This window comes from Prinia subflava, chromosome 10 (genome assembly GCF_021018805.1).
Source record: "Prinia subflava isolate CZ2003 ecotype Zambia chromosome 10, Cam_Psub_1.2, whole genome shotgun sequence".
In the NCBI taxonomy this organism is placed as follows: Eukaryota; Metazoa; Chordata; class Aves; order Passeriformes; family Cisticolidae; genus Prinia; species Prinia subflava.
The window spans coordinates 3,084,221-3,100,652 of record NC_086256.1 but is presented as its reverse complement, the minus strand read 5'-3'; the positions used below and the strand labels follow the sequence as shown (position 1 = coordinate 3,100,652).

The following is a 16,432-nucleotide window of genomic DNA, read 5'->3' as shown; positions in this document are numbered from 1 at the left end:
CAAAAGATACATCAATTTTTAGTTCTAGCAAAAAAAAAAAAAAAAATCAGAAAAAAACCCCACACCAAACTAGACATACAAAGCAGATGCTTTTCGCTAAAGCTTTTTTACATAAAAGTCTATTCTCTCATCACAAAGTTGGTTCAAAATTTTCTGAACTGCTCTAAACAGTAGCAGTAAAAATGGTTCCCAGTGGAGATAGATTACAGGTGCATGTTACATCTGTTCATCTGACAGAGTACAAATCCTTTAAAAATCATCAAAATCTTTTGTTTAGTTAGGGAGGGCCACCAAATATTAGAGAGGGAACAGCTTCAAAGTTCAGCTTTAAAAATGTATTCTAGTAAAATAAGAAATACCAGCTATGTAAGGAAAGATATTTGCATGTAGGATTCAGTTCTGTAAACTCAGCAGGTCTCAGTGCTGTACCAAAAGTGACTTTTTGTCATGTCCCAAATCAACTCCATCTCCAAGAAAATAATAATAAAAATAGCTCTAAGAAAAGCAAAGAGATCTCATGGGATAGATTTTAGAGGATCCAAAGGGGAAAGACCCAACTTCCAGAAATGCTCACTGCACCTGATCTCAGGGTAGATTTATGTTTTTTAACAGCAATTAGGAGGCATCCAATTATAGAAGACCTGGAAATAGGAGGAGTATTCAGAGGGAAATAAAACACTGGCAGTGATTAAAAAGTCCACTCTGCCTACAAGATAGGCTGGGAGAAAGAGCAAACCAGCAAGGAAAATGTTTTCCTGTCTCAGAAGATGAGGGCACTGGAGTAGGGGAAAAAATAAGTGGAGAAAGGAGAGAAGCAGGAGTTGAACTAGAAAAAAAGGCTGATATGTTGAAATAGAGCTCTTTATGTCAGTGACTTGAGCAATGCTCTAAGTTTGATAATAAATTTGATATCTGTGCTACAGCAGAGTAGTGTTGAGTAGTTGCTGTGATAGAGAACTGAATGATCAAAAATCTGTGTATGGAGACATCTCCTAATACATCTCCAAAGACATTTCCAGAATACCAACAAAGAAGTTGTTCCTTTTTTCTTCCCCCATATAATGAATACATTTTACAAGACAGTTGTCTTTTAATGATCTTTCATTTCTCCAAGCATGCACGAGAAGAGAAGCAGGGAGAAACTGTGTCAGGTTCCCATGTATATTCTAGCATGAAGTAAAGCCAGGAAAGTTGCAGAGCAAAGAAATTGCCCAGAAAAATACAATATTTAAATAGTGGCACCACTTAAGAAGGATGTGAAAGTTGAATTGAAAGAACTTATTCCAGGTAATTCAGTGCAGCAGAGGGCTCTAGAGTGCAGCACCAGGGATCGAAATGGTTTGAAATCACAAAACAGACTATTTAGTATTTATTTATGACATTTGGGCCATAAGTGGTGGCATTATGTAATTGCACAGTTGTGTGTGCAAGCCCAGCAAAACCAAGGTGAGCAAATGCAACCACCTGACTCCCAGACAGGAGCACTTCTGCAACACAAACTCCTGAGTTAAAAGTCTCAGACTAAAAGAATACCTACTATGTTTTTAAATTACTGTGAGACTACTAAATGCTGTGTTTGTAGTAATGATCAAAGAAGAAACAGGATTAGCATTTAAAAAGAGCAGCTTGTATTCTGATTTTCCGTTCTAAATGGGTGCCAAAAGTCACAACTGAAATTAAGACAATCTCTCATTGAACTTACTTTAATAAATTTTTAAAAATAGTATTAAAGCAGTAACTTTAGACTAAACTTGTATAAAAAGACCAGTTATTTAATAGGATGATGTGACCCAAAATACTGGTCTTTGAAAGGATAAAAATCAGCTTTTGACAACCATAGCTGCTTCTGCAGCTGCAGGGAGAACATTTTCTTCATGTCAATTTATATTTCATTTCCTTCAGCTCAATAGCTGATTCATTCCAGTTCAGACACTGATGAGGAGCTGAGAGGCAGGAATGTTTATTTTCGCTCTTGCAAATGATGAGAGCAGACCAGCACTAAAGCACGATCCACTACATCTAAATCCTCCAGGGACAAATGGTGGAAAAAACATCAGATTGATTAACTCAGGGCATTTTTACTTTGTCAATAATTTATCAAGTTTTGAAAAACAAGATATTTACCTTTATTTTCTGATACATCCAGCAAACTTCACACAGTCTGAGCTAGAAAATAAAATGCCTTCATAAAGCATGTGTTCATGATTTTGCTTGAATAATGATTTTCATCTGAAGCACTCTGTCATGAATCACAAATTAAAAACATCATCACTTTAACTGGAAAGACCAAGCAGCATATCCTGAGATGATGTAGGGCACACAGGAACATGTGGAAGTCCTGCTGACAATGGGGAAGGAACAGAGGCTCTCCAGCTTACACAGGTACCAGTGATTTGAGTTACACCCCTTTGCTCAATGCTCTTTGGTTGAGCTGAAGTTTGAGCCTTTTAGAGCAAAGTATGAGATGATTTATTAAAAGGAATCTTTTGCCTCCCAGTATCTCCTCTACAGACCTAGACAGCTTCTTAATATGTATTAAGTTATATTATTATGTGTAAATGCAGTGCTTTACCCACCTGTTCCTCACAAACGGGTACCAAATGTGCTGTCCTGCTGGTGAAAACTGAGACTGAACCTCTCCCAAGCAACACAACTCTGTGCCACAAATGCAGAACAAGTTTTAAAAGACACTATTTAAATCAAAACTGAGACACCTGACAATTTACGTTATTTTTGATTCAATTAATTCTCGTAAGTGAGGAAGGGAAAAAAAACAGAGAAGGAGGGTTCAAACATTGCCAGTAAGATGAAAAGTCCACCCTACCAGTTGGCACATGGGAGAAATATCTCCAGATTGGAAAACTGATGCACCATGACTCATGTCCTTTGTGTCACCCCTCGAGTCAGAGCCTGGGGAGCCACATTCGTCAGCTCCGTGCGACACCTTCGGCTTCCACTGCACACTCAGGGTGATCCTGGCTGCTCCTTCCTGCACACATCCAGCCCTGCCTGCAATCCCTGCTGCAGCTCCAGGGCTCACTGCTTGTCCATGGAATACAGACAGCACAGGAAGGAAGGCAAGGGATAGTTTATTTCAAGATGTAAATGAAAATTAAACAGAAATACTACTTATCTTCACAGTCTAGCAACAAGGTCCCTCTCCCCACATGAGCAGTGTGGGGTCTGAGGTACAGACAAGTCATCTCAACTGGTACCCCTAAGGAGACTTCATATTTAGAGTCATTTATACTCACAGCTTTATTTGATTACCACAGTCAATCGATCAGTACCTGTTTGTATCTCTGTGGAGTACAAAAGCCTGTCAGGAAGGAGGCAGCACACTCATTTCACATTATTAAACACGCTCACCTGTGGTTTCTAGTCATGCTCAATTTTATTTCCAGTCATGTTGAATTTTATTACCTGATCTTCTTTTTTCTTATCAGCCAAGATAAAGATACTGTATTGTCTTGTGAGAGTCGATTTTCTAGAGAAAATTCCAGGTTTTCATTACATTTTCAAGGTTCATGGACAGCTAAAATCTAAATAGTTCAGCAAAAGACTGCAACATTTGGGCAAAGTATTTCATGGAACTTAAAATTTAGGTGTTGAATGCTTATGTTGTTGTTTACAACAGTCCATCTGGTCAGTCCATGGTCATCATGGAACACCATGGCTGTGCACTCCCACCAGGGAAAGAAAACCTCCTAAGGAAATCAGTGGAGATGCAGCCTCACCAAATGCCTGAACCCACTGAAAAGGATGTGAACATAAACCATGCACAAAAAACATATTCAAAAGAATAATGTTTCTCTTGTCACCAAAGCCCTGTTTTATATTCCTGGTCTAAAATGGATTTTTGCATGAGCTGGAATTGTGCCCTACCACACTCCCCATTCCCTGAGTCCCCAGGTGGCACACTGGAGCAGGGACCACTTTGCGATCCTACAAATAATATCCTAGTTATAAATAGCATTAATTAAAGAATCAGAGTCGTGGCATGCAACCAGGCATCACTGATTACTCTGGTCCTGCATGGTCTGCTCAGAGCAAAAACTCCCCTGAATAATCCAGACTTCAAACACAACCTCTCTGAAGAAGTGCATTAAAAAATCCCAGCAAGATGACAGGGTTTATGGGAATAACAGCAGACATTTCTCTGTATGCAGATAATTCAATATGCAGATAATTCAAAAGTCTGTACTTAAAGAAAATAATGAGGAATGGCACTGCCCTCCCATTTTGTGTACATTCTAACTCCCAGTCCTGCAAAGGCTTAGACTGATGGTTCACTCCTGTAAGTGAAGCTTTTCAAATTGCTGTGTTCTACCCCAAATCCTGCAGGCAGCCGTTCCTGCTGGCAGATTTCCAGCAGCCCCCATGAAGGGAAGGGTCTGGGCTTTCCCACTGACTGGTCACCAGCTGAAACTTCAGCCATATGAATGAGGGCCCTCTGACAGCCTTATTAACACAAATGATTTTTATTCTGCATGCCTGGGTAAGCCATGGGCACATGCCTGCAAGATCAAGGTCTCAGTCATTAATAACTTGGGCAATGGCTTCACCTAAAGCCACACTCTGTCTGCACAGAAATCTTTCCGGGAATCTGGTAAAAAGATTGATGAAAATTAAACATCTACTTAGTGAAGCTGAAGTAACCAATATATGATTAATACTTTCCAATTATATTTCAGTACAGTACATTGCTGAGTTTGTTATTACCTGCACTCTTAACACTCCATCTGCAGTGTTAAATCCATCTGTTGCTGAAAATATGACTATATCTTCAAGGGTTTCTGAATCATCACGCTGGTACCTTTTAACATAATTATAATGAAGAGCGATATTCATTATCCAGCGGAAATTAGAAACCTATAAATATGAGGGGAGGGGAGCAAGGGAAGAGCTGAGGTCCAGCATTGCCCACTATCCCAATTCATCATGTTGGCTTCTCTCACTTGAAGTATTGCTCTGGGCTCTGGGTTTAGCACTGGTCCCACTGGTTTCACTGATGTTTTGTTAACACCTCTGTTGCAGCCCTGGACCCTCAGCTTTATTCTGCCAGGTGGGGGTGGGCAAGAGAAGTGGTTTCATGACTGGCATCCACATCAGTGGCTCTGTGAAGACAGCACAGACCTGAGGGTGTGTCCCATGGCCAAAGCTTCTGGTGGGGCAGGATGTCCAAGCTTGGGAATTCCCACCTGTTTGAGGAGGAATGGCTGTGCTGGACCAGGTGTCCTCGGCACTGGGTTGTCACCTGCTGAAGTGGCAAGAGAAATATTCTGGTCATTTCTACCTTTAAGAAGGATCTAAAGGAGAAAATGATATTTCTAAATACTCAGTTAAATAGAATAAATATTTCATATTTTTGTGTATACATCTTAGATGTTAAAGAAACCTCCTCTTTAAAACATCAGCAGCTGGTTTAAATGTGCCTGCAGGTAACAGAAGGCAAAGCTTATGCCACAATCTTTCCTGAACTCTGCTCTCCTCCACTTCCTTCCCTCTGCCCTGTTACTATTTGTCCTCGCAAAATCACAAGGTTCATTTGAAACCATTTAAAAAGAAATGAATTTTCAGACACAATTACACAATAATGGATAAGATACAGGCTTCACTTCCCCCCAAATCCCACAGCAGAGGGTCTATTTTTGAAACTCTGGGTACTAACAAGCTATGGAGAATTTTACAGGAAGAACTCAAACTAACATTGTAAATGCCTGCAAACAAAACTCTTTCCACCTTGGCTAGCCCATGCAGATCAATGAAACTGGAGAGAGGAGGTTTATTATCTGTAAAAACTTTCAGATCCTCATGAGAGCACAAAGCAGGGTTTTCCTTTGCTGCATCCAGGACCAACCATTCCACCAGGGAGCCTGCCTGCGGTTTGGGCCTGGAAGGGGTTTTCTGGTGTGTCTGTGCTTTTGGAATAGCAGGAATCTTGTTTCTTGGCATGAGAGATGGACAAAAAATACAAGAGAAACAAGGGTACCTGTCTATCCAAGATTGTTGAGTCAGAAGTGAGGCTGCTGTGCCTTCTCAGCAAGAGGACAGAGCTGCTTTCCTCCGTGCCATCAGAAACAGAGGATAAGTGGGGTATCATCCCACTGTGGTGGTTTTGGAGGCTCATAGATTTCTGGAATCAATCTTTCTCCTATCTAAAAGAAATCCACAGGGTTAATAGCTAGACATTGCACACAGCTAAAATGTGATTTTGAGAAAGCCAAGAACAAGACGACATGGTATTTCTACAGAAGAGAAAATGGGCTCAGAGTTTTAAAAATATCCTTCAGAAAAAAACATAGCAATTAAAACTACTGAGCTTACTGAAGAAGCTTCAGTATTGCTTTCCTCTTACCAAGCTTTTATTGCTGTTCTTTGGAATATAATTGGTGATAATTTTCTACTTGCAGTCTGACACAAATCTTACAAGTTACTAAAGGTACTTGTAAAACAAAAGAATAGGTTGTTTTATTTCTCTTCATAAACAATTTGCTGTTGAAACAGTGAAGCTTCTTGAATGTTTCCAAGTCTTCAACTGCTTGTTTTAATTTCTCAAATAATCCTTTTCTATGGTTGTATTTTCTTCACTACAAGTAACACTTGCTTCTTTTCTGCTTTTCCACTCTTCTGGGCAAATTGGTCTTAGGGCAGAGTTTAACCATTTAGCTGAAGAATATAGCCTTGAGCATTATAAGCTTTACACAGCACACTCAAAATTCACCCTCCACAAATATTCATTTAATACTGGCAGGAATTTTGCTGATCCCTTTAACCTACCTGGGATTTTAGTATTTGCTAGAACACTTAACAAAGAATACATGCACACATGCAAACCCCAGATGGAATAAATTTGATGAGTATTTCGCATTTGTGGAGAAAATGCTTGCCTGGCTCCTTTCAAGTAATGCAGGCACCTTGAATAAGCTTTATGCTCTGAATTTAGCAGGGGCTTGCTTACTAAATGGTACAGTACAAATACATTCCAAAAACCACAGGAAGAAGTCAGGGAATAAATATATGGAACAATCTGCAGGGCTTATCCTTCAGCAAAGGAATTGCCAAACCTGGATTTTTTGAGCAATGCCATGAAAAGATAGAAAGGTAGAAAACACTTTATTGAGTGAGCTTTCTGCCAGATGTGTCAAAGTGCTGCCAGGGAACAGAGACACCAGCAGTGGGTACAGCTCACCATTTTTATTTTTTATTGAATGAAATCAGAGGTGGGGTTGGACTGGTTTGGCACAGAAACTGCCAAGCTCTTACTCTGCAGAGTTTCAGGAGTGAGCACAGCTCCTGCTGTTTGCCACAGGGAACCCAGGAGCTTGGACAGGTCTTTGAAATATGAGGCTTGTCCATTATCAAAGAGAAAGTGACTCGTGTTGCTGGAAAGCACTGGAGTGCTCACTGGACAGATTTCAGTCAAACACTAAGAAAATCACTGATTTTGGTCCTTTTTTGTAAGAATCATGGAGGAATTCTTAAATCTCTGCACTGATGAGGAATGTTGTTCTTTGCAGTGAGGCTGCACTGTCTTCAAAAGTCAGAAATAGGATTGAGAAGGTGATGCCAGGCTTCTGCCTTTTTTCTACTTTTGTGCTCATTTGCTGCATTTTAATTTAAAAACTTAGATTCCAATAAGCATCACTTGTTCTCATGCCTCTCCCAGCACCTTTTTATGAAAGCAGAGCTTTAAAAAATGATAGTAATAATAATTGCAAATCATGTCAAAAGCTTTTCTTATTTACCTGAAAGATGTCATGTCTGAAGCAGCAGGACTTGTTTTGTTTGGTTGGCTTCTAGGCTGCAAAAATTAGCTTCCACACTGTAAAAATCTGTAAAGGGGAAAAAGAAATGTTAGATCTTTTCCCTATCACCTTATAAAGTGTAATTCAGCTTGGCAGTTTCATATACACAGGAGAAGTGAGAGAAACAAAGCATTAACGGCACACACGGGCTGATTGTCTGGAGATTTGGTCTCTGGAGAACAGAGCTGATGCCTTGTGATGGTGCAAGTTTCTTTGACAACGAGTTGTGTGTAGTTCCAGGCTCCCTCTGGCTCATGTAACATGAGGAAACAGTCTAAAAGATGGTCGAAAAACGTGGAAATCCAGATTGATCCCACTCTACTGGTACCAGCTCAGCTCTCAGCTCATCAATTTGTAAAAATTCTCTTTCAAGTGTTGCTTTTTTCCAGTGTCTTGACAATTCTATTAATTTTCTATATTTGTTTAAGTGTTGCAAGGAATGAAGTGAAACAGCATATCTAAAGAAAAGAAAAGAATAAAAATAAAAGTCAATTGGTCTCTTTCCTTTTGCTTTCACCTGTTTTAATACTGGTGAAAATTCAGAGCAAGTCATGATTTTAGTCAAGTCATTTGGGTAAAACAGAAGCATTGTGTTACAATTACAGATGAGCAGCTTCAATCTTTTCATTCCTGCACGATTTCCTATTATGCAATATTTCTCTGCATGGCTTTCAAATATTTTGAATGCTATGTCATAAAAAAAAAAAAAGCCTTTCATGAGCATCAAAGATTAGACAGTTCTTGACTATCAGAATTCATTTAAGTGAGTCATGAAAAGACCTCTTCTTCAAAATGGTGATGTAGACAAGGCTGTAGGAGAGATTGCTTTGCAGGCACATTGACACAGGGATATCTTAAAAATATAGGATCCATCACAGATCCTTTTAGGCACTCATCTGCTGTTCTTCTTTTCTCCTCTATTCCTCTGTTAATTGGAGCCCCAGGTAAGCCCATCCGTCACACCAGGGGAGCAGTAGCAGTTATGCATTTTCAGCCGTGTGGTAACTCAGTCCTGCATTCCCAAACATTTGTCATTGCATCACAGGATCACTGCAGCTGGAAAAGGTCTTTAAGATCAAATCTGGCCATGAGCCCAACACTGCCAAGCCCAGCACTGTTCACTCCCTCCCAGAGCAGTACCAGGGGCCCTCCCCAGGCTGCAACACCCACTTGGCCCATGTACAGTGGATTCCTTGATAACCTCCAGCACTTGTTGGCTCGATCATTTCAGTGAGAGTATAATAATCACTTCAATTAAACCCACAAGTAAAACATCAATATGGATGTTTCAGGAAGAAAAATCTTCTCTTTTGCAAGCTCAAAGGTGGCATTGCTCACCAGGTTGTCATCTGTTGGTGGGATGGCAATGGGACACCACAGCCTGAGGGGAAACCAGTGCCTAATGCTCTGCCTTCCATCAAATATTCTTAAAACAGCCCAATCCTTGGCTGTCTCTCTCATCATGCTGGAAATAGGCAACTTCATCCTCAATGTTTTCAAACTCGAGGCTTTTGCCTCCTGTTATATAAATGCAGAAAGAAAGTTACCATGTGCTCTTTCTATCAACACAAATTACCAATGAGATTTTCAAATTTAAGCAGATGAGACACACGTCTTCTGTTCCCCGTGTAAAGGCTGGATCCACTTAAAAACAACAGGAGCCTTTTCATTCACTTCAGTGAACTTTAGATCACGTTCCAAAGAAGTGACATGATTATTTTTTCACCCCCAAATATACACTGGGCTGTTCTTAGTAACGAGCTTGAACTCTGCAGACTCTCACTGCAGAAATTCAAAAAGATGTGAAAATCTTATGTTTCTTTTAGAAGAATTTCTATTAATTTTTTCTGGGACACATGCAAAAAAGTCTAACCTTGCCTGGGCAGATTATGGGGGTAGGTTTAACAAGATAAACTGTGTTTATATTCTGTAGGTGTTGCATTGCATCCCATAGTTGAACACAACACCTCACCCATGATCCATCCGTGCTGGGGACCTTCCACGACCAGGAGCTGGAGAGCGTTCAGGTAATCATGGGCAGCAGTCTGTAGAGGATCAGAGAATCACAGAATCACCAAGGCTGGAAATGACTCCAAGGTCATCAAGTCCAACCATCAGACAAGTACCACCTTGTCAATTAAACCATATCATGAATTTCCATGAATTGTCAGCTTGTTTTTTGAACACGTCCACTTTTGGATGGTGACCTGGGGAACCACTTCCCTGGAGAGGCTGTTCCAAAGTTTAACCACTCTTTCAGTGAAGAAATGTTTGCTAATATCCAATCTAAACTCTCCCCTGACACAACTGGAGGCCATTTCCTCCTGTCTTGTGTATCCTACATAACAGGACATGACTCCACAGCCCAGCCCTATGATACACATGCGTATAAAAACTGAAGGATTTGCATTGCTCTTCACAAAGAGCCACACAACAAAATCCAAGGTGCCAAATCCTCCCTTGCATCCAGTTTAAGTGACTCATTTGGGGAAGGGAGGTTTTATAATGTTTATTTGAGCCTGGAGGAACTACCCTGTTAGCACACCAATAAATGTTGAGTGTAATACCACAACACTTTCCTGTACCGAGGGAATTCTCACAGCGCTTGTGTCTGCAGCAGGCATGGAAAAGCAACAGCTTTCCCCCCTGAGCCAGCCTGCCTGCCAGGTCTGCACGAGCCCTGGGTCCTCCCAGAACAATATGTTAACCAGGAAATTGGAACTTTGGAGTAGAAACTTAATCCAAAACCAGAAAGAAACATGAAAATGAAAATGTGTACAAACAGCTCTCCAACTGGTGTATTTAAAAACACACACACATATATATATATTCATTTCTGCCTTTTTAATCCCACTTATAGTGCACAGGAAAAGGTGCAAGATTATGTTACTAAATGAGAGGAAAACTTCCAAAAACTAAAAGGCAGAAAAGAGAAAAGCACTTAATTTTTACCCTTCTTTCTCCACCCAAAGCCTTCTCAAAGTACACTCCCACTTAAAATTTAAGCAGAGGGTATATATTTTGATCAAAAATACACTTTAAAAAATACTGTTGTGTGTAGCACTACCTTTGGAGTACTCTTAGCAGAATAGATTTTATGTAAAACATTGATTCTCAGCAAAAGTGCACATGAAATATCCACAGGATTTGTCTTAAGCCCCAACCATAAAAATTGTCCTTTTGTAGCAGACTCACTGCCCAGCCACATTCTTTCAGACTATGTAAGCAGGCTAAAAGACCTCAAGATCACAGTGCATCCTTCTGTTCTCACTCTAGGAGCTAAAATTCTCTTCACTTGTGGAAATGTTGCGAGATTTTATTTTGCAAGTCATCAAAGAGCACGAAGTGTCTTAAAATAAACCACCAAAAGAAGTCCAGAAAAGTGTCTTTGTCTTGTATTTAAAGGTTCTGCACATACAAGAGTCTCCAGACTTGAATTTTCCACATCCTAAAAGTTATTTATGTGTCTAAATTCCATTTTCCTTAGAGGAGCTAAATGCAAAAAGAGTTGGAAGGAGGGACCTTTAGGTGAGAGCTGTAACTTAGTGCTGCAGCTGGACGGAGCAGCAACACTGCAGGGACAAGTGGGAACAAGCCAGGCACACTGTCATTTACCTCCCAAAATTCCAGGCATTTCAACACTTAAAACCCTGTGACCTGTAAGATGTTTGTCTTATCTAACCCTCAGACACCTTCGGAGTTTCTCCTTCAGCAGTCAGAAGGTTTGACTTGCTCAGCAAACAAAAGGGCATCTCCTTTGCAGTGAGATAACTCCACAAGCAGAATTAGCACTAACAGAGAGAACCAAGTCCAAGGTATATTTTTAAAACACTCATCAGACTTCAAGGAGCCACAACTGCACTGTCCCAAATGTACCTGCAGATCTATTAACATGCACTGTGAGCTCACACAGCGAAGCAAGACCATATATAACTCCTCCAAGCCATATTCTACCCAACCTTGGGAGCTTCGGCCTTCACACTTCTTCGTGAAAAATGGGCTGCAACAGGAGAACTGCTCATGAGCACATTATCAGTTGCTTGAAACTCAGCCTAGCAAAACAAGCAAAACAAACACTCCCTGAAAGATTAATGCAGCATTTGCTGACTGGCAAGCTTGCTTTGGATGTAGTGCAGCCGTGCTGACTGCAGACAGCCAGGCTCCATTACTTCATAGACCTGTCTCGCAGCAGGAGACACATCGGGTGGCAGGTACCAATCCTCAGATCACAGAGATCCTGCCGGGTGAGGGGTGTCATGGGCTGTGCACAGCTCCCAAAAATGGGTGAGCCATCCCTGCAGCAGGGGTTAGCAATGTGCAATGTTCCTTTTTCCCTCTGCTGTTTCTGCATCTTCAGCATCCTGAGCCACGGCCGTCAGCGTGCAAGAGTGAGCTGCTGAGCTTCTGAGATGGACACAGACACAAAGGCAGCTTCACATTGTGTTTGTGATATCTCCCTTTATCAGGACATAAGTCCAAACATTCTCTGTTTATAAATAAGAAAGCCCAGTGAATCTTTGTACTCATATTAGCAAGGGCGAGGGAATTCCCAAAGGCAGGCGAGTGCACACGCGTGGGTGTGTGTATATATAGACATCAAGGAACTCTTGGATGCATCAACAAGTTACTGGGATAATGCTAGAGAATTAACAGTTAAACACAACAATTATCTTCCAAGCTTTGCCTCAGACAGTCAGTAATCTTGTCCCAGTTAATGCAGCTGGCAAAATTCCCATTCAAAAGGGCAGGATTCTGCATTAGACTCTTGAACAACTGCACAAAGAAAGGTGATACACAGGTTAGATGAACGGAGCAATCCAGCCATGGATTTCCCAGATTTTGGCACGTGGTTTCTCTTAGTTATGTCAGTTAGGTGTAGGAAGGCACAGCATGGATGATGAGCCCTGGAAAACTTCAAAAGTGCAGCTTGTGCTCTTTAATCCGGACAACTGGAATTCTGAATGGGAATGATGTATACACTCTCCAGAGGGGGAAAAAACCCACAGGATTTTCAAATTCACAGAAGTGACTCTGTGTTAATTGTGGCCATAGCTACTTCTGATTAAGTCCCCATTAGCAAGCTACCTCTTCTCTACTTTTTATAAATAAAATGAATTCAATTCAGACAGATAATCACAGGTACTTTTTTAGCTAAAAATGGACAGGTGTTGTGATTGACTGCTATTTTCTTCCTCTATCATTTATTCATGGCAAGGCACTGGCAAGATTCATTACAAGATCACAGAAAGATATGAGATGTCCAGGTACCAGAAAGCCACAATTTTAATTTCTTTCAAGATCCATTAAACTCTTCCACATCAGTTTTTCTTTTGTTTTACCACTATTTTGTAAAGACACCTTCAAGATACAAAACAAAGCTAGATGAGTTGCAAGCTAGGACAAACCCTTGTTAAAAATCTAGGCAATGTTTCTACAACAAATGCTTTAAAGAGCAAAAATAAGCTTATCCCAACACTGTTTTCAAATCTTTCCTTCTGCTTGCATTTGTTCAGATATTCAGGTAGATGCCCCTTCTCCTCTGCCACTACTTGAGCTGAAGCAGGGAGCAGTGTCTCCAAAGCCATGCTCCATGCAGGCAGACTGTACAGGAAACGAAGGCTGGGATTCTTCTGCCTGCTCCGTCAGATGTGCCAAGCAATTCGTGGAATTCCAGAGGCATTTGTCCAACAGGAGGAATATTTGACTCCAGCTTCCTGATCTGTACATGAGGAAAAAGTATTTCTGTGATAGTCTCCAGTTCAGCAGACCTGAAGCAGAGGATTTATTACACACAAGATCAAGAAGCCTCTCCTTTGATCACTTATACAGCAGACTGTGAATGAAGGCATTCAGAGCCCAGCTCCAGCACACTCTGAAATATTCATGGACACAGCCAAGAACAATAACCAAGCATTGGTTGGAGAGCAGATCCTCTGCTGGGGGACATCACACGCAACATGGTTTGCTTTGGTGGGGAAACAACAGTTTACACAAGCTAAAAATGTAATCTTTTTGCACATGGAGCTCTTCTTTGTAAACCACACTTTGATACACATCTGTGAGCCAGATAATAAACACTTTAGATAAATCACTAGAAGGTTTAGAGAGCTCTATGTCGTCTCTCAGACTTTCAGTTTAGAGCAGAGGCCAGAAGTCAGCACTGATTACCCCTCAGTACAACTAACCATTATAAGTATCAAAGTTGCACTCATTTGGACAATTTCTTGAAACTTTCTGTTCAGTTTCTGAAGAGCTCTCTTCAGACCTCTGCTTTTTTTATTCTGTGGTACTTAGACACTTACACCCCAAGTTTGAGTAGGGCTGGATATCCCACCGAGCCTTGAAACATCAAAAAAGGACTGCCAGGACATTTCTTTCTCCTGTAAATCAAACAGACAGCTCCATGATGCCCACAGCAAGTTTTCCCCATGGCCCAAGCCCTCATTCAGCCATGGCCAGAACTGGGACTGCATCTGCAAGTTATTGTCACCTTGAAAGGAATCATTCACACAGCTGAAGCTCTAGGGGTTTTAAGGTGCAGGGAAGTCCCAGTCAGCTGGAGATACCCAAGGGCATCAATATTTGCCAAGAAGTTTTCTTTGACACTTGGCTGAGGTGTAGTTCTGAAGTGATCTTCTCATAAGAGTTACCACTGCTCCTAATTACAGCCAAGATTTTTCAGAAGTATATAAAATATGAGGTGGTGGACAGCTTCCAACAGAGGTGAGTTTTGGAAAAGCCTAGGTGGCAAAAAAGGCAAGGACAATAATCACCTCCAACTCAGTATTGAAACACAAAAGAGGTATTGAAACACTCCCTTAAAATTTAGCTCACATTGTCACAACTGAGTTCCCACCTCTAAGTTCTCAGACTCACACTATTTTCTTCCAAAAACTGGTCAGCCATTGTCAGTATTCCCAACTTCTTAGTGGCAATCCAACTTCTTGTTAAGATGAATACCAACAAACTGGTAAAGAGAAAAACCATCATTATTTCACCAGCCAAATCTGCAGTCTTGTCTCAGGAGGCACCTGAAATTTTGCTTACAGAAGTACTGCATGTTTGAGCTCAAGCTAAGACAATCTCAACAACCTTTTACACTTTAGTAGAATAACTTTCATGCTATAACTTTATTCAGTCATTAAGACAGCAATAATTTAAGACAGGAAATAAAGAGGAAAAAAACTGCCTTTGCACAAGTTACTCTATTAAGGACTGGAATATTAATGCTATTGGGTAGATGAGACCCTATGCAACCATGGAAACCATGGCATTGGATCCATTCAGCTCCAAAGCTGAGCTGGGGCCTATGGTTGCTATGAGAGGATATAGCACACACCCCTCAGCAGTTCTGGTTAGAAAGTTCTATTGTGTGTTTGTCTACACTTCATCTCAGCAGAAACCTATTTGTGGAAGCGAGGTTAAGGAGAGGGGTCTGAAATCTGAAAACATACCTTTCAGATTAATTTAGGAAATCAGATGCTCTTTCACAACAGTTTGGGGCTTATTTGTGACAATTTAACTGATATCTTCCCTTGTTCTGAAAAGATAAAAAAGGATGTAGTGAATTTAACTTGGAGAAGTTAGGGATTAATTTATATTCCAAGAGCATATAAGTATCCTTTTCAAGCTCATCCTCAGCCCAGAAATCCTACAGACAGCCTGTAGGAATTGGTGGTATGGAAACATGCTGCTGGTATATGCTTTTTTTATTTCAATTTCATTGCAAAATTTTAAGGAAAAATATAAATGTAAATCCTCTGAAACACAAACTCCAAACTGTACCTATTATTTAATCTATTGTCATTTCTAGTTGCAAGAGCAATTACATGGCAAATAAAACCATCTTGATGTACAACATTAAAGCCTAAAAATCAAACAGAAGTTTTCTAAAAGGTTTATGAGCTCTCAGTTCAGGGAATGACGTCTGTAACAGGGTGGGATGGGAGAAAACGTTCCCTGTGAAAAACATGGAACTCACCTAAACCAACAGCATGCTTTTCTTTAAAGTGACTTATTAAGCCTTCAAAGCAGGTGATGATCTCTGCACCAACTCTTCTGACAGCAGCTCCCCCCACACCAATTTTCCATGCTCAAGGTGCTGTCCTCAGACCACCTCTTCCCTCTCAGCATCAGAACAATCCCCTACCCAAGCCTTTCCAACTTTCTGTGTCACTGTCTCATTTAAAACCACTTTTCCTACCTTGCAGGACCCGCTCTCTCTGGGAAGATCGAGCCGTAGTTTGGTCTCCGTAACGTTCACCATCTGTCCCCTCTCCGTGCTGATGCCTCTGTTCCCCAAGACAAATTTTGCTGCTTGTACATATGCAGGATGCACCAGAAATACCAGAATATCCAACGTGAGAAAACTGAGCAGAGCTTGGATCTTCCTGAGTCCAGGTGCCTCCTTTCGTGTGGTTAAAGTGTTCAGTGGATGACAGTGCTCGTTTCTGGGAGTAACAGACAAGAGCAGCCTTTCTGCTCAAGAAAGGCTTGGAATTGCTTCCAGCTTTACTGCCATCAGAAGGAGTTTTGATTCCTATTTAATTTTAAAGTCTATAAAAAAGGCACCCAGTTCCCTCCAAGCTATTGCAGGCGCATCTTGCTCGGTGTCACTCAGTGGC

General features: G+C 40.9%; 2 long non-coding RNA genes across 3 annotated transcripts in view; one reads left to right on the top strand and one right to left on the bottom strand.

Moving 5' to 3' along the window:
• The window catches only part of LOC134555404 (uncharacterized), a 31,996-nt gene extending 15,845 nt beyond the window's left edge, over nt 1-16,151 (top strand). The window contains exons 2-4 of the long non-coding RNA XR_010081423.1: nt 9,742-9,835; nt 13,322-14,531; nt 16,019-16,151. This is a non-coding gene — a long non-coding RNA (uncharacterized LOC134555404). The remainder of the gene's footprint in view (nt 1-9,741; nt 9,836-13,321; nt 14,532-16,018) is intronic.
• On the bottom strand, nt 1,798-9,945 carry LOC134555403 (uncharacterized). Of its 2 annotated transcripts, XR_010081421.1 has the most exons (5): nt 9,781-9,945; nt 7,955-8,266; nt 7,749-7,835; nt 5,993-6,158; nt 1,798-5,260 (listed from the first exon to the last, which is right to left on the bottom strand). It is a non-coding gene; the product is annotated as an uncharacterized LOC134555403 (long non-coding RNA). The 2 variants fall into 2 exon arrangements; XR_010081422.1 differs by lacking the exon at nt 7,955-8,266.
• Nucleotides 16,152-16,432: the final 281 nt, after the last annotated feature.